Genomic DNA, 23,859 nt, shown 5'->3' on the forward strand with positions numbered 1-23,859 from the left:
AACATTTTATTAATATTCTCTGCATTTCAGATCAAAAATAGAGTTGTATACTTTACATGAGCTACAAAGTTCCAGAGCCACAAATATTCCTTTACATAGAATATCTTATATGTCCATTAGTTAGACCAGTGTTTCCCAACCGGTGTGCCACGGCACACTGGTGTGCCGCGAGACATGGTCAGGTGTGCTGCGAAGAAATAAGCTCAGCTTCTGGTCTCGCAACTTTTTGCGAAGAGAAAAAAGTTGTGAGACCAGAAGCTGAGCTTGCTTCTTTGCGCCTTCCAAGTTTTCCAGCAGCTGCGGCGCCCCGCCTGGCTGGAGCTTACCTGTCAGCAGGTGAGCTTTGGGGCTTGGTGGGAGGGCAGCGGCAGCAGGAGGGCGGCGCGCAGCGGGAGGGTGATGGCGGCGGCAGCGGCAGCGGGCAGGAGCCATGCCGTGGGGCGGTGGCAGGGTGGTCCCTCTCTCTCTCCCCCTCTCTTGCTTTCTCTTTCTCTTTCTCTCCCCCCCTCTCCCCCCCTCTCTTTCTCCCAGTAGCCGTGGGGCGACGTCAGGGTGATCAGCTGTGAGGCGGAGCTACGGAACAGAGGAACAGAGGCACCGACGGCGGCGGCTGGAAATGCTGGAATTGCGTGGCTGGCACTTGCCTGCTGGCTGGACCAGGACGGAGGCTCAAGCCCCACGTCCATGCCCAGCGCAACGCCAGAAATGTACGGCATCTAGCCACCGCCGTCTGTGCCTCCGTTCTGGAGCTCCGCTTCACAGCTGATCACCCTGCCATCGCCCCACGGCTACTGGGAGAAAGAGAGAGGGAGAGAGGGGGGAGAGAAAGAGAAAGCAAGAGAGGGAGAGAGAGAAAGAGAGAGGAAGAGGGGGGGAGAGAAAGAGAGAGAAAGATATAGCAAGAGAGGGAGAGAGAGAAAGAGAGGGAGAGAGGGGGGAGAGAAAGAGAGAGAAAGAGATAGCAAGAGAGGTAGAAAGAGGAAGAGAGGGGGGATAGAAAGAGAGAGAAAGAGATAGCAAGAGAGGGAGAGAGAGAAGGAGAGAGGGGGGAGAGAAAGAGATAGCAAGAGAGGGAGAGAGAGAGAGGGAGAGAGGGGGAGAGAGAGAAAGAGATAGCAAGAGAGGGTGAGAGAGAAAGAGAGATGAAGAGAGGGGGGAGAGAAAGAGAGAGAAAGAGATAGCAAGAGAGGGAGAGAGAGAAAGAGAGGGAGAGAGGGGGGAGAGAAAGAGAGAGAAAGAGATAGCAAGAGAGGTAGAGAGAGGAAGAGAGGGGGGATAGAAAGAGAGAGAAAGAGATAGCAAGAGAGGGAGAGAGGGGGGAGAGAAAGAGATAGCAAGAGAGGGAGAAAGAGAGGGGGAGAGAGGGGGGGGAGAGAGAAAGAGATAGCAAGAGAGGGAGAGAGAGAAAGAGAGAGGGAGAGAGGGGGGAGAGAAAGAAGGAGAGAGAGGGGGTAGAGAAAGAGAGAAAGCAAAAGAGAGAGAGAGAAAGAGAGAGAGAAAGAGAGAGAAAGAGAGGGAGAGAGAGGGGGAGAGAGAAAGAGAGAAAGAGAGCAAGAGAGAGAAAGCAAGAGAGAGAGAGAAAGAGGGGGGAAGGAGGGTGAGGGAAAGACAGAGAGAGGGAAGGAGGGCAAAAAAGAGAGGAAGGAAGGGAGAAACAAAGAGAGATGGAGAGAGAGGGGAAAGAAAGAGGAGGGAAGGGAGAGAGAGAGAGAAAGAGGGAGAGAGAAAAATAGAGCGAAAGGGAGGAAGAGAGATATTTTTTGTCCAAACTTTTTTTTACACACACATCCCCGCCCCCCGTCCCCGCTCAATGTTCCCCAGGATTTTGTAAATGTGAATAATGTGCCACGGCTCAAAAAAGGTTGGGAAACACTGAGTTAGACTAGGTATAGATCAAATTAACTTCCTAATTTTCAAGCTTATTTAAAGGGCACATTTAATCAGGGGTGGTTTCTGGTTTTCTTTGCTGCCAGTTCACTTCTTGATGTAAATTTGCAGTGCTAAAAACCAACCACTGTGCATGCGCAGAAGCAAGAAACAAGATGGCGTTGCCTATAGTGCCACCAAGAGAGCTGGTTCAGGGGCATGGCAGGCCTGGTTGCTGCCGGTTTCAGGTGATCCGGGCCACCAAGTCACTACCAGTTCCACAGAACCAGTGTGAACCCGGAGGAACCCACCTCTGATTTACATACTGTCCATCTCATTTATTTAGTAGATTTGGTTCCTGCCTGTTTCTGCCAGATACTCCAGATGGCATACAAGGTGTTGCTTCCTCCTATTTTTCCCCATTATAGTTCAGGTTAAGAGACAATGGGTGATCCAAAGTCATGCAGGTGGCTTCTGTGGTATAAGGTGAACTAAAATCTATGATCCTTCAAGGTAGGTTCAATATTTTACCACTCTACCAACTGGCTCACAGGAACTGTTTTTATACTGGAATATCTGGGGGGGGGGAGAAGATTAATCTTCTCCATCTTTTTTAAAGGACAGAAATATTGTAGTAAGGAATTTTCACACACATAAAATTACTAATGATGGACACAAATGCAAAATTCAGTCTAAAAATCTAATTGAATTGTGACCAACCATAATAATAAATGATAGATGAAATGAATGATCTATCATAATCCTTTCCTACATTGTTTCTAATAAGATTGTAGCCCTTTTATTATAACATACAGAGTTATGTTGTGCAAAGTAAATTTTTTAAATAACAGTTTTATCAGTATTTATCAGCCACTGCAATCTGTACAGACTGGATGAGAAGCAGGAATATATAGTAAATTGAAACAATCAATAATATTAATAATAAATGACCTAAGATGATAAGATCCACCACCACTATGGGCTAAAAGCTGGCTGGAACAATATGAATTGATAAAAGGTTGGGGCTATCTGTACTTCTGTCTGCAAAGTAGGATTGCTAATGAGAATGCCTGGCTACATAAGGGCAACAAAATATGCACATTTTGAGAACTTAATTGGGAATATCTGCAGCAAGCAGGATCAAGGGATAATATCTTAGTCACTGTTACCAAATTGTCAGATATATATTTCCTCACTATGGTAGAGTGAACAATCAATAGTTTTTATTGATTTTAACAGCTTGTTGAAATTAAAGCAAACACTATCATTTTCCATTTGTAGAGATCCCCATACAAATATACATTCGAGGAAAAGTACTTTGTAAAAATTCTTATGTCCAGAATCATATAAAATATTAGATAATCCAGGATCCTTTTAGAGAGATTTTCCTACTTAAATGGAATGACCTTAGGTAAGCAAAAATGCACTGTAAGCAAGAGTGACCTACGACTTCCTGCCAGATTCTTGTGGGAAGCTGGAAAGAAATGTTGGAAATCACCATGACTGTTGTTGACTGTGACACTGCAGCAACCAAAACTTTGAGAATAAAAATGCTGTGAAACCCCTTGGAATTTTAATTAAACAGGAGTAATGGGTCCCAGAATTGTATGCATTTTTTAGCGCATAACAATGTTTAGTGGAGAGTAGTGGATTGGAGAATTAGTTTTTTATAACTTTAAGTTCTTCAAGAACCTTTCTTTTAGATTGGGGGAAGAGAGGAAGAGAGAGAGCTCTTAAAGGTAAGAAGGAATTTATGGTATTCAGAAAACAAATATTCCACTGTTTTTCAAGAATCCTTCTCCAAAGTATCAGAAACTGGCGGTGGAATAATTTTACCTTGCCAAGAAGTAAACAAATTACATTCACCTTCTTCTCTCTCCCAACTTCCACCTTTTATTGCTTGTGATAAGTACCAGCCAGGTACTTAACTCCTCTTAACTGCCTGAGAATGAATTATAGCTGGGTATGTAAGTGGCTGAGCATACTATAACCTATTGCTTCCACTAATGTTCAGTTACTTGCCTTTGAATGAGCATCAAGGTCACTTGTTCCAATTTAAAAAGGGAAATAGATTCTTGTTAATCTTTATATTTAAGAAAGAAAGGGGGTTGAAAATCATAATGTATCTGCTGGAGGAGGAAAATTAAGACCAAATCCAACCAAACACTTGTAAGAGCTCATATTAAGACTAACAAAGTGGCACTCAAGACGGCAAGATGCGCATATCATGCCACCTTGATTGCATCAGCGGAATCTCGCTCAGCCGCTCTGTTTAGGGTGACCTGCTCCCTTCTTAACCAGGGGGGAGTTGGGGAACCCTTGCAGAGTAGTGCCAAGGATTTTAACTCATTTTTCGCTGATAAAATCGCTCGGATCTGGACAGATCTTGACTCCAATTGGATAGCAGAGTCGGCTGACAACGAGTCAGTCGAGGTGACTGAGGCCCGTACTTGTCCATCTGTCTGGGAGGAGTTTGACTTGGTGACACCTGATAAAGTGGACAAGGCCATTGGAGCTGTGAGTTCCGCCACCTGTTTACTGGGTCCGTGTCCCTCTTGGCTGGTTTTGGCCAGTAGAGAGGTGACATAGAGCTGGGTCCAAGAGATCGTCAACGCTCCTTTGGGGAGGGGGTCCTTTCTGGCTCCCTACAAGAAGGCACTCGTGCACCCCCTCTTCAAGAAGCCTTCCCTGGACCCAGCCGTACTTAACAACTATAGTCCAGTCTCCGACCTTCCCATTGTGGGGAAGGTTATTGAGAAGGTGGTGTCACTCCAGCTCCAGCAGTCCTTGGAAGAAGCCGATTATCTAGGCCCTCAACAGTCAGGATTCAGGCCCAGCTACAGCATGGAAACTGCTTTGGTCGTGCTGATGGGTGATCTCTGGCGGGCCCGGGACAGGAGCTTGTCCTCTGTCCTGGTGCTTCTTGACTTCTCAGCGGCTTTCGATACCATCAACCATGACATCCTTCTGCGCCGATTGGAAAGATTGGGAGTGGGAGGCACTGTTCTTCAGTGGTTTGCCTCCTACCTCTCTGGTCGGTCACAGTCGATGTTAGTGGGGGGTCAGAGATCGACCTCTAGGTTGCTCCCTTGTGGGGTGCCTCAGGGGTCGGTCCTCTCCCCCCTGCTATTCAATATCTACATGAAACCGCTGGGTGAGATCATCCAAGGGCATGAGGTAAGGTATCATCAGTATGCTGATGATACCCAGTTGTATATCTCCACCCCATGTCCAGTCAGTGAAGCAGTGCAAGTGATGTGCTGATGTCAGGAGGCTGTTAGGGTCTGGATGGGTGCCAACAAACTCAAACTCAACCTGGACAAGACGAAGTGGCTGTGGGTTTTGCCTCCCAAGGACAATTCCATCTCTCCGTCCATTACCCTGGGGGGGGGGGGAATTATTGCCCCCCTTGGAGAGGGTGCACAACTTAGGCATCCTCCTCGATCCACAGCTAACATTAGAACACCATCTTTCAGCTGTGGTGAGGGGGGTGTTTGCCCAGGTTCGCCTGGTGCACCAGTTGCGGACCTATCTGGACAGGGAGTCATTGCTCACAGTCGCTCATGCCCTCATCACCTCGAGATTCGACTACTGCAACGCTCTCTACATGGGGCTACCTCTGAAAAGTGTTCAGAAACTTCAGATCGTGCAAAATGCGGCCGTGAGAGCTATCGTGGGACTTCCCAGATTTGCCCACTTCTCGGCAACACTCCGTGGCCTGCACTGGTTGCCAATCAGTTTCTGGTCACAATTCAAAGTGTTGGTAATGACCTATAAAGCCCTACGTGGCATCGGGCTAGAATATCTTCGGGACCGTCTTCTGCCACATGAATCCCAGTGTCCGATAAGGTCCCCCAGAGTCGGCCTGCTCTAGGTCCCGTCAACTAAACAATGTTGTCTGGCGGGACCCAGGGGAAGAGCCTTCTCTGTGGCGGACCCGACCCTCTGGAATCAACTCCCCCAGGAAATTAGAACCCTACCCTCCTTGCCTTTTGTAAGTTACTCAAAACCCACCTATGTCACCAGGCATTGGGTAACTGAGTTGCCCTTAGGTTATGCTAAGGCTATGGTAGAATTGTGTATGGTCTGTCTGAGTTGTATGGTTTTAATAATGTGTTTTTAATGTGTTTTTTAATATATTGGATTTGGGACATTCTATTTTGTTGTGAGCCACTCCGAGTCCTCTGAGAGGGGCGGCATACAAATCTAATAAATAATAATAATAAATAATAATACTAAGATAGTAACAGGTGGGCTGGGTTCTACTAGATGGCAACAGATAGACAAATAAAATGTTAAAAGCTTCGGTCAGCTACTGTGGGTCCAGAGGTGTGCAATCCAAATATGTTGAATTGAGTGACATGGATTTTTGTATATAAAATCAATCAAGCAAATGTGGCAATTTATGGCAAGGAGGAGAGAACATATAACATGTTCTTCATAGGATACAATATTTCAGTGATGTTTGGTAGATGAAATTACAAAAACATGAAGAAACAAAAGAAACTTTCAAATAAAAAACGTATGCCACTGTTTCTTAAATTTCTAAAGCACCAACTGAATAAAGTTTCTGTAACTATAACTACCGGTATGTTAGTTGCAACTACTATATCAACTGAGTTGAATAGGTTTCTCTTGATTCACTCTTTCATTTGATTATGGGCCATCAAGCTGTTTTCACTTCTAGCAACCACATAAGTCAGGACTGTCAAACTCGTGGCCCATGCCAGATGTGTCACATGCTGGCTATGTTCACACCCAGCTTAGCGAACAGGGAAAAGTCATGATACATCATATGAAGCTGCTGTAATGACAAGAATTTGCCACCCCTGACATAGATAGATTTTCTCCAAAACAATAATCCCTAATTTGTTCTTTCACAAGGATTCTAACTTCTCTAGGGTTCACAAGGGTACACTCACTGTGATTGAATGCATCCAATTTGCTGTTTCCTCCGTCTCTCTCACCCACCTATTATTAACAAAACTTTTAACAGTGAAGTTGTTTATAGAGAATAAAATAATCTGAAGCCAAGATTCCAATGACACATAATTTATTTACTCCTACTTTAGTATTTCCACTGGTGTAAATACCTAAACTAATCAGAAATGACAAAATCATACATTACAATCATGTTCCTTCAACTTAGTGGGCATTTTTCATTGAGAGTTGTGTCCAGAGCTCCTTAAGGTTTTTTTAATCACTTCTTCTTATCTCGAAGATAATAAAATCTTCCTTAGAGTGAGATATAAAGTGGTTTAAAAAACAGCTGAGACTTCTATCTCTTTAGCAGTATATAACATATAACATTTTACAGTGTTAATTTCCACAAGAATTGTAGGAAAGTGATACCATTATGTTGCATTTCAAAGAAATTGGTAGGGCTGTGCAAAGCCTGCAAACCAGATGGATGTTTCATGGTGCTCAGGAAAATGGATGACACATTGCAAAGTATTTCTTTAAAACACATTTCTCTGTTTGGTATCACTGCAAATTTCAAACAGCTAGGCTGAGGGCTTTATGCAAGGGGAAATGGTAATTATTCTCAAACAATTAAAAATTCTGTTGTTATTTTACAGATTTTAAATGTACAGTGATACCTCATCTTACAAACTTAATTGGTTCCGGGACGAGGTTTGTAAGGTGAAAAGTTTGTAAGACGAAACAATGTTTCCCATAGGAATCAATGGAAAAGCGATTAATGTGTGCAAGCCCAAAACTCACCCCTTTTGCCATCCGAAGCACCCGTTTTTGAGCTGCTGTGATTCCCCTGAGGCTCTCCTCCATAGGAAACCCCACCTCTGGACTTCTGTGTTTTTGTGATGCTGCAGGGAATCCCAGCAGGGAATCCCAGCAGCACAAAAACGGGTGCTTCACTGGCAACTGAAGTCCGGAGGTGGGGTTTCCCAGCGGGGGGAGCCTCAGCGAAATTGTAAAAACATGGAAGTCCTCAAAACCCTACCTTCGGACTTCTGTGTTTTTGTGATGCTGCGATTTCGCTGAGGCTCCCCTCGCTGGGAAACCCCACCTCTGGACTTCCATTGCCAGCGAAGTGCCTGTTTTTGCACTGCTGGGATTCCCCTGCTGGGATTCCCCTGCAGCATTGCAAAAACACGAAAGTCCGGAGGTGGGGTTTCCCATGGAGGGGAGCCTCAGGGGAATCACAGCAGCACAAAACGGGTGCTTCGCTGGCAACAGAAGTCCGGAGGCAGGGCATCCCAGTGGCAGCGGCCTGTGTTTGTAAGGTGAAAATAGTTTGAAAGAAGAGGCAAAAAAATCTTAAACCCCGGGTTTATATCTTGAAAAGTTGGTATGATGAGGGGTTTGTAAGACGAGGTATCACTGTACTTTTATCCAATTGCGTAGCCCTTGCTTAGAATGATTTAGTAGCTGTTTCTTGTTAGATATTTCTTTTTATTTATCTTTCTAATAGGGAAGAGAACAATCTCTGGCTATAAGTCCCCCCAAAGCCCTGAAACATTTAGAGATTGATATACTACAGAGAAGTACAGAGATAACTTGGAAGAAAATATATGAAAGCCATTATAAAAGCATCAGCTGGAAAGACAGGAAGGAATGAGATAGAAACTCAAACTTGGTCTGCCTGATCTCTCTTGGGTATAAAAGAAAGGAAAAAGAAACTGTTAGACTTTCCAGATTCTATTATTAGAATGTGTATCTTTTTTACATTAATTTTACTGAAGATTATAATTTACAACAAAACAAACTAAAGAAAAAGAAAAATAGCTGTAGAAAAAATAATATAATAAAGAATAAATAAAGTCCAACATGCAGGGATGGGCCACCATTCCCGGTGCCACTGGAAAGGGGCTGAAAAGGTGCATGCGCGCAGTCATGTATGCACGTACATGACGGGAGATTCAGATTCTGTGCATAATCCCGCATGAGGACATGCAATTTCCAGCTTTTTTGCTTCTGAGAATGCGCAGAAGCAAAACCCCCGAAAACAGCAAAAAGCAGGTAAGTAACCCCTGCCACCTGCCCTGCCTGTTTGCCTACCCACCCTGCCGCTCACGGCAGCTTTGCCTTTCACGGCCCGAGAGCTCCCCCACCCACCGCCTGCCTTACCGTTCTCTCCAGTGCTTGCATGCTGCGTGGGGGTGGAAGATGGCATGCGGCAGGGGGAGGATGCTGTGAGGCCATGAGCTCCAGCCGCGCAGCTTGTTCTATTCTCTCCTGTGCTGCAGACATTTGCCTGCGGTGCGGGAGAGCAGAAAGCAAGCCATGTGGACAGAGTTCAGGCAGGCCGCTGTTGCTGCTAGCCCAGCTGCTGCTCTAGACGCCGCAGCGGAATTCGGCTGCTGCGCATGTGCAGCAGCCGAAATGTCATGTGGATGTCCTTCTGGCAGTGTGATTTGGTCAAAAATTGCCTTTTTTTTGCTTCCGCGCGTGCACAGAAGCAACCCCCCGTAATTTAAACTGGAATTGTACCAGTTGCATGTGCACGGCGCCTGCACATCCAGCGGAAATGGCTCCATTTCCACCACTGGAATGGCATTCCCCACCATTGTGGGCTGGGCCCATCCCTGCCTACATGACATCAGACCAGATTACCTACAGGACCGCCTTATGCCACATGAATCCCAGCAACTGGTCAGATCCCAGAGTTGGCCTTCTCCAGGTCCCGTCAACTAGACAATATCACTTGGCAGGACCCAGGGGAAGGGCCTTCTCTATGGGAGCCTCGGCCCTCTGGAATCAACTTCCCCCAGAGATTTGTAGTGCCCCACCCTCGTTGCCTTCTGCAAGAGTCTGAAGACTCATTTGTGTGGCAGGCTTGGGGCTATTAACTGCTTGACCCCTTGGTGATGAATGAAAGGGATGCTTGTTGTTTAAAGGGGAGTGACTGATTTTTAAATGACTTGGGTTTTAGACCAATTAGTTTTAAATTTAATTGGACTTCAGAAGTTTTTATTGTCTTTTATATGTTGTAAGGCATGCTGAGTTCTCGGAGAGGGGTGGCATAAAAATCCAATAAACAAACAAACAAATAAAAGAAATAAGTGTTTTCCCCTTCACCACTTTAAACAAATTTTAGTAACATCATTTTTCTTAAAAGATAACAAACTATATCTTCTTCTCATATCTCATTTCTTATCTATAGTAAATACATAAAATTTGTCATTTCAGTCCTGATCTCAGCAAAAATCCATTACAACGTATCTATTAACCTTAAATAAACCAACTTTGTATTCCTTTTACTACCAATTTGATCTTTAGTTCCTTCAAATACCTTAGCCTTGATTTATCTTCATTTTTTTCTTTGTCCTTTCTCACAATATTATTCAAAAGTTGAATACGCCTCTTTCGTAGAACTAGTGTAAGAAACTTATCCATGTCATTGTCTTTGTTATTATTTGTGTAGTCTTCTTAATTATTCAGACATCAGTCAGTTTCTTTTCTAAGCCCAATGAAACAACTTTTTCAATGCCATTTTTAAATCCACTTTCAAATCAATCTTAACCATATCAGGTAATATTTGTTCCTCTTTGAGAACATCTAAATATAGTCTATAGAAGCAGTGGAGGAACTTGGTTTGGAAACTATAAATTTGGTAGAGATCATCTACCATGATAGAAATATGGATTCTACAGATTAAGAGTTAATAGAATTGATGAGTGATGAACTGAACCTTTTAAAGGATTTATATGGTGATTGAGTATGGACTTCTTATATCTAACCGGAAAACAATTTGGACTGGACTTTTTTTGGAAAAAGTTTGACAACAGAGTTTTATGATTCTGAGGAATAAGATACAATTCTTGGGAAAGTTCTCAACCAAAATTTTAAAGAAAAGTTTTGCTATTAAGAATCAAATGAGGGTGTTTATTCCTGGACTGATCAGAGGGCTTTGAAGTTTAACTTTCTGTTGGTTCAGCTGTAAACCACTTTGTTTTTATATACAGTAGAGAGATGACAGGTCAAATTGGTTGCAAATAGATGTAGCAGTTTATAAATGTTGGGCTTGTTACACTAGGGGGAGAAATTAATATTGTTGTAATATATTTATCAATATTCAACTAGGGAGGACAATACATGTATATGTGTTTCTGTCTTTTGTCCTTTTAATACATATTTTTTAAAAAGTTTGTCTATTTTTGTTTTTGCAATGTTTCTTTTTTGGAAATCCAAGATGGTGTGTTGGTGAAATGCTCACAAAGGTTTCTTTATTTTCCATTATTCTCTGCAATTCTCTATGGATTTCATATTCACGAAACCATCTCCTAAGAATTAAGGAACGTTTCTTTAAGGAACATTCTTTAACCTAAACCCTATCTGTCTTAACAAACATGGAGGAGATTCTAACACAAGAAGCTAAGTCCCCAGAACTATGGATCACCAAAAGCAAATGTAGGCGGCAGAGACAAAGAGATAAAAGGGCAGGAATTTTAAATAGACTAAGGAATAAGAGAATTAAAAATACCCATTCCCTTCAATCTTTCTTACTAATTTATGTTAATTTGTGAATAAGAGGGATGAAATACTCCTTTTAAACAGATGCAATTCTGATTTTCACAATGCATCTGCCCTAGGCTTTATTGAATCCTGGCTATACAAGGAAATTGATGACAATAGCATGCATATATCAGGGTTTCAGATACTTAGAACACACAAGACTGTAGAACCTTCAAGAGAAAAAAGGGAGGAGGCTTATGTACATATATCAACAACTGGTCTCAGGACATAACTATAATACACAAATTCTGTGATGAAAACTTACAGTCTTTACTTATCAACTGGAAACCTTTTTATTCTCCATGTGATATCTCATTATTTCTGCTAATTGCTGTATATATCCCTCCACAAACCTGTGTAAACAAGGCATTACAAACTTTAGCTGATCAGAAGCCAAAAATCCAGATTCATTCGCCATTATTCTAGGTGATTTTAACAAAGGTAACTTAAGGAAAGAGTTACAAAAATACATTAAGAATGTCAATTGTCCCACAAGAGGCAAGAATACTTTAGACCATTGTTACGCAACACTAAAAGATGCTTATAAATCTTTACCACGAGCAGCTGTGGGACACTATGATCATTGAAAGATTCACCTTGTACCTGCTTACAGACAAAGATTTAAAGCCACAAAACCAACAATTAAATCAGTGAGGACTTGGACTGAAGAGGCAAAGTTAAAGGCACAGGCTTGCTTTGACTGCACTGATTGGAATATATTTGAAGATACCTCTGCAGACCTTGATGAACTCACAGATACTGTAACATCATATGCCAGGTTCTGTGAAGACTTATGTGTACCGACAAGGAACTTGCAAATATACAGTAACATTAAACTTTGGTTCACAGCTAAACTTAAGGAGATATGTCGTTCCAAAGAAGAAGCCTACAGAAAAGATAATAGAATGCTGTTCAATCAGGCTAGAAATGTGTTAACAAGGAGATCAGAGCAGCAAAAAGAAGCTACTCTAAAAAGCTAAGGAATCAATTCTTAACAAATGAACCAGCAAACACATGGAAAACTCTTAAAAATATCACCGGTTATGGCAAACCTCCTTCCCAAACTAAAGGAAATCAGCAACTGAATGTATTCTACTGCAGGTTTGAAAGGAAATACCATACAACCTTTTTGTCTGAAGAGGTTTTGTCTCAATTTGTTTGTTAAAGAGATTGAAAAGCCATCTGATTTACATTGCCACTCTGATGGCAACTTAGCCCTTCCTTCATGCAACTTAAAGGGTTAAATAAGGTTCAGGAGGGAAGTGTTTTTAATAGGAAAGTGAACACAAGAACAAGGGGGCCACAATCTGAGGTTAGTTGGGGGAAAGATCAGAAGCAACGTAAGGAAATATTATTTTGCTGAAAGAGTAGTAGATGCTTGGGACAAACTTCCAGCAGATGTGGTTGGTAAATCCACAGTAACTGAATTTAAACATGCCTGGGATAAACATATACCCATCCTAAGATAAAATACAGGAAATAGTATAAGGGCAAACTAGATGGACCCTGATGTCTTTTTCTGCCGTCAGTCTTCTATGTTTCTATGTTTCTAACTTATTAAATGCTGATACAATTATTTCTTAGTTGACATGTACATTTTACTGCTTGCCCTTGTTTCAATGAAGATTTTATTATATCAACTCACCAGTCCAACTGACTGATATCCATGTGAGGAAAATGGATCCACACTTGCAACAGGAACATTTTCATCAGGAGAAGATCATCCTAAATTGGCTCAGCAATTTAGGAATAAGTCTTTGATCAAGCTCCTGCCTCTCCCCCATACAGATTTGATATGATAAACAAGATCTAATGTCACTGAATGGTTTCTCTCTCTCCTATGAATGGAAAGATAGATTCTGACTGGATTATATTTCCACTCAATTAGTCATTAGCACTCTCCCTGAGAACTCTTAAAGCTACTTGGGGGGTTATCTTTGCCTTCAGGGTTCACCTGCATCACAATCAATTGCACTCTGATTCAGGCAAACTTGACTACAAAGAAATACAATCCTTCCATTTCCCTCCACATCCGACCAGAACCTATCATATCCTTTCATCCCCCTATCATCCAGTCTCAATTGTCAGTACTATCCTTTCATCTATCCAGCAATCACAACTGATGAAGTTTGTTGGATGAGAAAAGAAACATTATTCTTCCTCAAGGTAAAAAAACCGGCCCAGTTGCTTTTTGAAAAAGCAACTTTGAGAAAGAAAGAACAATAATTTCTCAGTTGAAAAATTATAAACCACCAGTTAAAGATATCTTTTTGCCACAATTACTGAAAATATGGACTTCCGTATTAGTCTCTATATTTACTGAGATTAACAATTATTTACCGCCTCCTAAACAGTAATTTAATTCCATCATATAAAAAAGTGATAGGTAAAATTCTTCTAACTGCCTCCTAATTATTTATTGGAAATAAATTAGTAGAATTTATATTAGATTTCTCTATTATAAACATTTAGATTGGATATATCTAGAGACTATATTTGGGCATGAGAAGTGATAGGATTTAGATCAGGATATTCAATTATGGATCAATGTTAAGTCCTAAATTACGGTAGCTAGGTTAAGGAACATTGAAGCCTTTTAATCACTTTTATTGTTTTAAAAATATTTATCAACACTATTCCTCATAAAAGACTTTGGAAGAAATTTGCCACAATATCCATTTGTTATGTCAAAATACTATTATGCAAATCAGAGGTAATTGTACTGGCAGTCTAAATGTCCCCATTCTTATCATAAAAGGAATTAAATAGGGTTGTATTCTTGTGCCTTTACTTCTGAATTAATGGTATTGTTAGGTTCTTGCTAAGCCAGAGTTTTATCTTCAATTCTTTTTTGCCCATTAATCAATTTCACCCTTCTATATACAGATAATGTGGCCATCCTATCTGTTAACCCAGGTGAATTATTTCATTTTATATAATTTTATTTTCTCCAAGAATATTTCATTTCCTATAAATTTTGAAATAATGTAAGAATAGTTAAAATAAGAAAATGAGGTACATGGAACTATATAGGCAGATAAGCAGCAAATGTGAAATAACAAGTCAAGTCTTTCTCATATCTAGTAGTAGTTTTCACCAACGGAGGGTAATAGATAAATCATTTTAAAAGAAATGTGACAAGGGCCTTGACCAAATCTACAATATTTCTGTAAGTACTTAATTATAACTATCCAGATCTCCTAATCCCTATATTAAAGGTCTTCAAGGCTGAAGGAAAACTTATATAATGACTTATGTTTGGACTATACTAGTTATGATTACTTGAACAAGCTTGTTTCCAAAGATCCATTCTGGGAATAGCTAAAAGCACTTCAGCCTCTGTAGATGGAATTAAAACAGGGCTTCACTCCATACGTAGCCCTACCATAATTTGAGCTTTCAACTATTGATGGAAGGTACTTTCAATGGACCATGACAGATTACCTAAAATGTATCTTGTTGAACAGTCTGGCATATCCCACTCTATCTCATGGCTAAATCAGTTTACCCAAGCCACCTCACTCCATTACAGAAAATTTAGATTTTCTGTTAGTCACCAAACCAAGAACATGTTCAAACAGGGAATTCTCAAGTTGCCATAGAGACACTTGTAACAACAAATCCTGAAAATGGCTAACTCAGAACAAAAAGACTTTCCAGTTAGAAAAGTATTTAACAAGGATAACAAGTGTCCTAACCAGAATAAATCTTGAACACCTGGCAAAACATGGGCTATTTCACCAAGTACCTTATCAGGGGGGGGGGGGGGTATGTACATGTGGTTCGACATTAATACAGCCCATCACTCATATCTTTGTCAATTATATACTTCAGGTAGAGCACAACATAGTCAGTAATTGACAGAATATACCACTGGGATCTCATCAATAATTTATCTTACATTCTTCAAGGTACAAACAGAAAGATAATTAGACAGATAGTTTGTAGTTGAAATTATTCAACTGAGAGTTTGGGGTCATGCTACTGGATTATTTCATTTAAAATTTTTTTATCCCAATATGCTGTGTTATTTTATCTTATCTGATATGATCATTTGACTTCCATAATCAATAAATAAATACATTCAAATACAGCATTACTTTATTTAAATCTTTAAAAAATATATAAGTAGTGAATAATGCATTTCGCCAATACACAATGCAGGTAGGGACTTTGAAACCCAATGTTAATGTGGCACAATTTTCCATATAAAATTGCAGTCCAGGAATGGTTTCAAATTAGAATTTATTTTGTAAACCAAAAAAGTCAATAACTCAAGTCAGCTCTTGTAGATGTCTACTTGCATCAGCATCTTATTTTCTAGGAAATGTCTTAAAATAAATTATCCAAAGATCAAGGTTTTAATTTTCTCCAGAAAGTGTTTCAATTCCTTTATTAAATGGGAAATTACATTTGATCAGGTTAAGACTTTCCAGATATCTAGGCATCCATTTCAAAATTTCTACATGTTGGAATAATCAGTTGAGCAAGTGTTTTTGTTGATGTCCTTAAAGCCTACAATGCACTCTTGAGACAAAACTCTCAGACACAAAATTGAAGTCAATAAATCTTGTATTGTGAAACTGACCATTGCATCACTCATGACCTATGGTAATTATAAATCCAATTGTCAGAATTATTTGTTGTTTTTCTGACTAAGAATTTACCAAACTTATTCTACAAGTTCAATAGCAGTTGTTTGTCAGAGTCAATTGGTAACTCTTTTTCACTACTGTTTCAGATTTGGCTTTCATGTACTTTGAAGTATAACATTTGTGTTTTATTGGTCTGGGACCATACATAAATAAACATTCTTGAATGAAATGGAACTGATACCCAGCACTGAAGCAGAAGTATTGGAGATTAATTCAGTGAAGTATAAGAAATTAATGAAATAAATAAATTTGGAGAGATTGCCGGACTAAAAATCAATAGGGAAAAACTAAGATGATAATAAAAAATATGACAAAACAGCAGATATCAAAACTAGAGGAATCTATTAAAATCAAAACCGCCAAAAAGTTAAATACCTAGCACTATGGGTTACCGCTAATTGCAGCACTATTAAGAAAGACAACTACGACAAATTAATCAACGAAATGGACAAAGATTTCTCCAGATAGTCAAAGCTCCCACTTTCTATAATGGGGAAAATTGCCGTAATTAAAAGTAATATACTCCCCAGATTTCTATACCCTTTTCAAACTGCACCCATTAAATTAAACAGGACCTTTTTCAATAACCTACACAAAAAATTTGCAAATTTATATGGACAAAAAAAAAGGCCAGAATAAAACTCAAAAACCTACAAGACCATAGATCAAGAGGTGGATTTGGGTTATCAAACATGGAATTATATTACCATGCGTAAAAAAAAAAAGAAAAAGAAAGGAAATTAATTCATTACTCTTCTCCATAAAATAAAGCAACTATTAAGGCTAACCACTTATTAAACACTGGAAACCAAGGAATCATGATGAGAGAACAGCAAGAATGAGCATGGGGATGGAATGTAAGAATAGTAAAACATATCATTTATCAATAAGATAATTTAATTTTTCTGAAGTTCCTTGATTCCACTGACTAATGGGGTTAGTGACATGCAAGGATCACTCTGGTTTAAGCATAATGACCGAATTTAATATTTTACATAATTGACCCCCCACCCCACATTTTTGGAGAGAATATGCAGATGTGCCATGCCAGATACCCAGAGAAACGTATTGGTACTGCAACTTCATAGACAGCTCTGAACTGGAACAATTCAGTTGGAACAATTGAATTGGAACAAGGTTGGTTAAACCTGTCTACTTTGCCTTCCATGAAACAAAATTTGTTCTGAAGTACTCCGATTCTCCTCAGGTTAAATATGTACTGGAGTTTAATTTCAACATAGAAAACACCACCTGCATGATTTAATTGGATGAGATTACTACTGAATCAAGTGTATAAAATTGTCAAGACAAAGCATTTGGTCACACAGGTCATTGACATACAGAAAAATACTCTCGGGGAAAAGACTGACAAGCTAATTTGATAGGAACCGATCTAAATCCCTTACCTTAACTCTGTCCTTAATATTTGCAGAGTTTACCAATGGAACTCAGAGTTTAGAAACATGATAAATGTAGAGTATTCAAGTTGTAAAATCCTGGTAGAATCTTAGTTTAAGTCAATAGACTTAAAATGAATGCAATCAAGAATCACAAATCCACCATCTCAGAAAATTAGAATATTACATGTGATCGATAAAACAAGGATTGTACATAAAACATCATTGGACCTCTGAAAAGTATAAGGATGCATATGTACTCAGTACTGGGTTTGGGTCCCCTTTGCAGCAATTACTGCCTCAATGCAGCGTGGCATGGAAACTATCAGCCTGTGGCACTGCTGAGGTGTTATGGAAGACCAGGATGATTCAATAGTGGCCTTCAGCTCTTCTGCATTGTATGGTCTCATGTCTCTCATCTTTCTCTTGGCAATGCCCCAAAGATTCTCTATGGAGTTCAGGTCAGGCAAGTTTGCTGGCCAATCAAGCACATGTACACAGTACATGTATATATGCATGCTTATACTTTTGTGAGGTTTGATATTATATCATCATCATCATCATCATCATCATCATCATCATCATCATCATTATTATTATTTAGATTTGTATGCTGCCCTTCTCCTAAAACTCGGGGCGGCTCACAGAGTAAATACAAAAACACAGTTTATAGTACACCTTTATCTCTTCAATAATGAACAATGAGGGAAGTACAAATACTCTCTGTTTGAAAAATTATCATCACAAATTCTGCACTGTGGTTTGATGTTCATTTCTACAATGCTGGTAGATCATAGGCACTACCTTTATTTACAAGGTACCCTGAGAAAGAAGCACAGAAAGAAAAACATTGCATCCCTATGTATATCAAAAGAAACATATCTTGGAAATTCTTTCCCCTCCAGTCCCCCATCAAAGCAATATAATTATATAGAAATAAGAAAGGTTTATTGAATCTTCTTTTTCCTGCTAACCAGGAAGAAACCAAATCAAATCAGTTTTATCCATTATTGCATGTATTCTCTAGAGCCTTCAACCCAGGATGAAAGTGAACAGAATGAGAGGCATGAAGAAAATACAATAAAACAAAGACAATAATCACTTTAAAAAAACTGTTTAGAGAGGAGAGGAGGGAAGGTGTCTGAATGCTTTAAAGGTAGTCAACTCGTGATTGAAATGGAGCCTGCTCATCAGGGTCACATATTGTAATGGCCATTAATGGTTACTCAGCCTTGCAAGGGAGCCTAAAGTTGGTCGGTAGAAATGACCAGCAAACCAAGACAATTACAGTCTGTAGATTGAGACTACTTCCCATCTTCCCAGGGCTTCCTCCTGCCCCTTGAGGTTCCCTTTCCTTTGGCTGTGGGGAGCCAGAGAATTCTATTGCTTTTTTCTAGGTAAAGGAAGCCAGAATTCTACATCTTGTTGAATTGGGCTAAATTATATCTGGATAAATTGTATCTGTTTGCCAACAAAGCCAGCTGTTATGCGGTATATGAATGCATTTACTACAAATCCAGTTTTGCAACTATGTATGACAGCAGAACACAATCAATAACTGGTTTAATAATGTTAAAACCATAACATAAAATTTTGTTGAATTCAACATAGTGGCTTAAAATACACAGTAGGGCTTAATAGGTATAATAAACCATAATGATTGGATTCATAGATCATGCTATGTCCAAAACAAAACAAAGGAAATAAACAAAAACATGTAGGGATTTCAGGTCTGTTTTTCAGAAATGAATAATTGGTGGTATATGGAGCACAATATGGGCCTTGGGCAGTTTTATATGTTCTATCCATATTCACATTATAGTGTTGTTTGAATGATTAATTAATTTATGCACTGATTTAATTCCAGGGATAGGTTGTGGAAAATAAAATAATCAAGGGGATCCTTAAAAAATAAAAAGATTATTCTATTCATTCAATCCTTCTAAATCAACATCACTTTGAGAATCAGATTCTCCAGAGAAGAATCTATGTGAGACATTGAAAAGAATATACTGTATTCTAGACCCTCTTCTATTTAATTGTATACCAATCCTTTTTTGTCCCCATTCATCATCTCCGTAGTATCTCCTCTATTTCTCGGGGAGGCGGGGAAGGTCTTTGGCCTCTTTCTACTTAGAATAAAAAGAAATTATCAGAAAATGAAAGTCCTAGTTTAAATTAAAAAATCACCATAAAATGTATAACTGGCAAATCAATGAAAATATTGTACAGTAGCTGTCCACATACAAATAAATATTTTGCAGTGCCATTCCAAGTCCTGGAGAGAACATTTTTATACCTGGCAACTATCATTCAGCATTGCTCCTCAGGTGTCTTTAGATTTTTCCACTTGAAAAGAGTCCATTTTGGGGATAAAATGGATTCTCTTCAAGTGGAAAAATCTAAATATACCCGAGGAGGATTGCTGAGTGTTAGTTGCCAGGTATAAAAACATTCTCTTCAGACTTAGATTTTCATTGCCAAGGAAATCTCCTGGCCATGCTATAGAGTCTTTAGCTATAGTGGCATGCGAAGCCATATTGGTGGGCAGGGCCGCCGATAGGGGGGTACTATGGGGACTGGCGTCAGGGGCCCGGCCAAATTGACAAATAGGGGGGCCCCGGATGGTTTTGCCGGCCCCCTGGCGCCCGCAGTAATTTGTGCCCAGCAAGCAGCGCCGACGCCGAGCTCCAGCTCCTCGCTCGCACAGGCACAGTACCGGCCCTCTCTTGAAGCGCGCGGTGAAGGTAGGAGCCTCTTGGGGTGGCGGCGTTGGGGAACGAGGCTTGGGTGGCTGGGGCGTTCCCTGTAGCTGTAGTCGCATCCCCGCTAAATGCGTATACACACAAAGACACACGCGCACACACACCACACACACTCAGGCGCACGCTGCTGCTGCTGCTGCTCGGGGTTGTAAAGTGTGACGCACGCCGCGGAGCCGAGGCATGGCTTTCACTTTACTTAGGGGAGGCCCCCTTCTCGCGGCCAAAAATAGGACCACCTCTTGCTTGGCTGGTAGCGGCGGTTGCGTGGGCGGGCGGTGCGGGGGCTCCGTGGGAGGAGGAGGAGGAGAAGCAGGGAAGCAGGCAAGGAGGAGGAGGATCTCTCTCTCCACCCGCGCCAATGTTCCCTTGAGGGGAAGGAATCGGGCTTTGCATCTGCCAGGCGACAACCGAAGAAAGCCAGCTTGGCGTTGAGGAAAGAAAGCGAGGGAAAACATCCAAAAAGGCGGCGTGAAAGCGCGCGCGTTTGTGTGTGGAGGTATATTTTAATAAAAATACACGGTTGGCGTAGGTGTGCGTGTGTGGTCTGTGATTTCATTGCACACGCTGGCAGGGAGCAAGCTGCAAAAACAAACGGACGCCACGGATACAAACGCGCAGCTTCTTATTTTATTGATCAACCGAGCGTTATCTGCAAGTGGCCACGTTCAAACAAACCCCAAGCCGGCGAAATGCAAACGTTTCTCATCTTCTTTCCTGTCCTTAGCGCACCCCAAAACGCCCCCCCGGCCCCGCACACCCTTTTCGCCAGCGTCCGGAGAACGAGATAGAGTGAGAGCGACAGAGCAAGATAGAGAGAAAAAGAGAGAGAGAAAGAGGGGGGAGAGAAAGAGATAGCAAGAGAGAGGCAAAGAGAGAGAGAAAGAGTGAGAGAAAGAAAACAAGAGAAAGAGAAAAAAGAGAGAGAGAAAGAGGGGGAGAGAGAAAGAGAAAGAAAGAAGAGAGAGAGGAAGGAAGAGTGAGAGAGAGGAAGAAAGCAAGAGAGAGAAAGAGAGAGAAAGAAAGAATGAGAGATGAGAGAGGAAGGAAGAGAGTGAGAGAGGAAGAAAGCAAGATAGAGAAAGAGAAAGAAAGAGATGAGAGAGGAAGGAAGAGAGTGAGAGAGGAAGAAAGCAAGAGAAAGAAAGAGAAAGAAAGAAAGAGAGATGAGAGGAAGGAAGAGAGAGAGAGGAAGAAAGAGAGAGAAGAGTGGAAGGAAGAGAGAGAGAGAGAGAAATGATAGAATAAAGGGCAGAAAAAAGAGAAATGAGAAAATGATTGAGGCAGAGAATGACAGGAAAGAGAGAGGTGACTCTTGATTTAAAGCATATGGTAAAAGCACTTAAATAATAACAGAAACCCCCCCCAGCCCTCACCTGTTTTTATTAATAGTTTTGCTGGTTGTTTTAGTTTTAATAGTAATGGATTTTGGCTTTTTTAATTATTAATTTATTTTAATAAAAAAGAAGGGATTTATTTATTTATATATTTATATATATATATATGCCGCCCAGTCTCAAGTTTTTCCTTATTTCCAGATTGCATTTCCTCTTGGTGAGGTTGCTTCTTGTACTACCTTCAGGTGGCATGGAGAATAAATAGATGCCATCTGCTCTGTGGCAGCCCTTTAAAGATTGGGAAACTACTATTATATTCCCCTCAGTTTTCTATTTGTTGAGCTAAACATACTCATTCTCTTAGCCCTTGGTCATAGGATTTAGCCTCTAGGCCAGGGGTGTCAAACTCAATTTCATTGAGGGCCACATCAGGGCTGTGTTTGACCTCAGAGGGCCGGGGGAGGGCTTGCCCAGGGTGTGTGGCCATGGTGGGCATGGCACGGGATTTGGGGGCAGTAGTTTTAAAATGGCGGGGGGGGCCCATACACTTAGGCTGTATGGGGCCCCAAAATTCCTGATGGCGGCCCTGTTGGTGGGCATCTGAGCACACTGGCCAGCTGATTTTCAGGCCTTCTGAGCTCCCTAGGAGTCAGGAAACAGGCTGTTTCCAGCCTCTGGAGTGGGTGGGGAAAGCTCATTTTTTTGTTCTTCCCAAGTTCCAGAGCCTTTCTAGGAGCCTGGGGAAAGTGAAAATGGCTTTCCCCATTCCCCCGAAGATCCTCCAGAGACTGGAAATGTTCCGTTTGTTGACTTCTAGGGGATTTTTAAAGTTTTTTTTAAATTAGAATTAGAAGGGACCTTGCGGGTCATCTAGTCCAACCTCCCCCCCCCCCCCCCGCTCAAGCAGGAGTTCCCATACCATTTGAGACAGATGGCAGTCCAATCTCCCCTTAAAGGTCATAAATGTTGGGGCTCTCACAACCTCCGCTGGCAAGCTGTTCCACTGGTTGATCACGCTCACCATCAGAAAGTTTTTCCTCACTTCCAGGTTGAATCTCTCCTTGGTCAGTTTGCATCCATTATTCCTTGTTTGGTTTTTTGATGCCTTGGACAACAGCCTGAGCCCCCTCATCTCTGTGGCATACCTTCAAGTATTGGAACACTGCTATCAAGTCACCCCTGGTCCTTCTCTTCACCAGACTGGCCAAGCTCAGTTCCTGCAACCATTCTTCATATGTTTTATTTTCCAGACCTTTTACCATCCTGGTTGCTCTCTCCTACACTTTCTCTAGAATTCATATGTCTTTTTTGTAATATAGTGATCAAAACTGGACGCAGTATTCTAGGTGTGGTCTGACCAAGGCTTTATAGAGTGATACTAGTACCTCTCTGGTCCCTGATTGTGTTTCTCTACTTATGCAGCACAGGACTGCGTTGGCCCTTTTGGTTGCTGCTACACACTGCTGGCTCATATTTAGTTGGATTGGAAGTTCTGTTTTTTTGCACTCCGCAGGCTTCAGAGAGGGTGAAAACAGCTTCCCCCCCTCCAGGCCCTCTGGAAGCCCAGAAATGGCCCATTTCTAGTTGGAAATGGGCCCCCAAGGTTGGGTTAGAAGGCTGAAATTTGGGAACAGCAAAAAACGTGTGTGGCATTGCGTGCTAGGAGCACAAAGTGGTGGTGTCACACATGCATGCATTGTGGGGATGCATGGAATTATGGGTGTGGGCATGTGTCTGCGTGACCCACCCCCTCTTTTGGTACGCGAACCAAAAAGGTTCACCATCACTGTTCTAGCGTATTTTAGATACAAAAGCCTTGCTTCTTGCAATTGTTCAGATAGTTCTTTCTAGCCTTCCAAACACTGAATGTTGCTGAATGAATGGTTGTAGGTTGAAGACTATCTGTATTTCTTTAAACATAAAAGCAGCTTCTTAAAGCAATTTTTAAAAAGCATATACTGTTTTGGGCAGTATAGATAGAATACAGATATAGATATCATCTAGTATTGTTGGACAGGGATATTTACCATATGTTTATAGTCAATCCTGATATTCTAATATTAATTTTTCATAGCTGCTTTACCCCTCTGATTTACATATGCTTATCTTCTCTTATGATGTTACATTTGAAGTGACTGTCAGTGCATTATTTCACAATAATGCTTCATTACTTAAACAACTCATTATACTAAGTAATAATTTTCATTCAAAAGGATCTATGTGGAATTGATATTGCTTACATTCTAATGACTTTATGAATGTTTAATTTACAAAATGATAACTGACCCAGCACAAACAATAAAATATTATTTCCCTTTTGAGATATTTAACTTTAGCCTAAATACTACGTTGCATATGATGACAT

General features: G+C 40.9%; 1 protein-coding gene across 9 annotated transcripts in view; it reads right to left on the reverse strand.

Annotated features, from left to right (window-relative positions):
* The window catches only part of CTNND2 (catenin delta 2), a 269,783-nt gene that overhangs the window by 124,467 nt on the left and 121,457 nt on the right, over nt 1-23,859 (reverse strand). The window lies entirely within an intron of this gene.

The sequence above is a fragment of the Erythrolamprus reginae genome, chromosome 3, assembly GCF_031021105.1.
Source record: "Erythrolamprus reginae isolate rEryReg1 chromosome 3, rEryReg1.hap1, whole genome shotgun sequence".
Lineage (NCBI taxonomy): Eukaryota > Metazoa > Chordata > Lepidosauria > Squamata > Dipsadidae > Erythrolamprus > Erythrolamprus reginae.